The following is an 898-nucleotide window of genomic DNA, read 5'->3' as shown; positions in this document are numbered from 1 at the left end:
ATAGGAGGATTAGGAGGAACTTGACGGAGGAACAAGGGGGAGAAGAAGGGGGGAAATGGTGGGGGAAAGGGAGAGAGGCAAACCATGAGAGACTCTTGAATGCTGACAAAAACTGAGGACTGATGGATGTGCGGGGGATGGGCATGGAGGAGGACACTTGTGGGGATGAGCACTGAGTGTTACGTGGAAACTAATTTGACAATAAACTATTTGTAAAAAAAATTAAAAAAATTAAAAAAAGAAGCAGATAGGTTGTCAGTTGGTAATATACAGAGAATAATTGCACTGTACTAAACTAAAATACTGTATAAATATTTGAAGCATGAATATTGCACTGAAAAGCATATTTGGGTATAGAATTAAGTTGCTGTTACTGTGTAGTGTTATATCTTTGAAAGCATGAAAGTATTAATCGCCTCTGGAATGCTAGATTAAGCAGATATTAAATAGTAAAAAAAAAAAAGAGTACAATCTTAGGTGAAAACTAATAGAATCTGTGATGTCTTCTTATTAATAACATTTACCATGACTGTGAATGACATTTAAAAATATATTCACTTGTTTAAAGACTATTTATAATCTTTAACTTTGAATCTTTGTTTACTACTGTGTTTTCACTATGGATGGCTGAATTATCTTCAGATTCTTCTAGAAATATCTACTGTATAAAAATATTTTATTCATTCTATATTTATTCATCACCATGACAAATAACAGGATTTCAAAAATACAAAAATGGAATATAATTCCATCTCTCAGAGAGCTCTCAGTATAGTATAAGTTATATAGTCTGATAAATGTTAACAGCAGGGATAAACTTGTGTAATATAAATACACAAAGCAGAAAACCTAATTCATTCTTCTGGAATGAATTCTAGAACTCATATACTGCCTCCAA

This window comes from Crocuta crocuta, unplaced genomic scaffold (genome assembly GCF_008692635.1).
Source record: "Crocuta crocuta isolate KB4526 unplaced genomic scaffold, BGI_CrCroc_1.0 scaffold885, whole genome shotgun sequence".
Classification (NCBI taxonomy): Eukaryota; Metazoa; Chordata; class Mammalia; order Carnivora; family Hyaenidae; genus Crocuta; species Crocuta crocuta.
The sequence above is the reverse complement of the archived record's forward strand: the minus strand, read 5'-3'. Positions refer to the sequence as shown.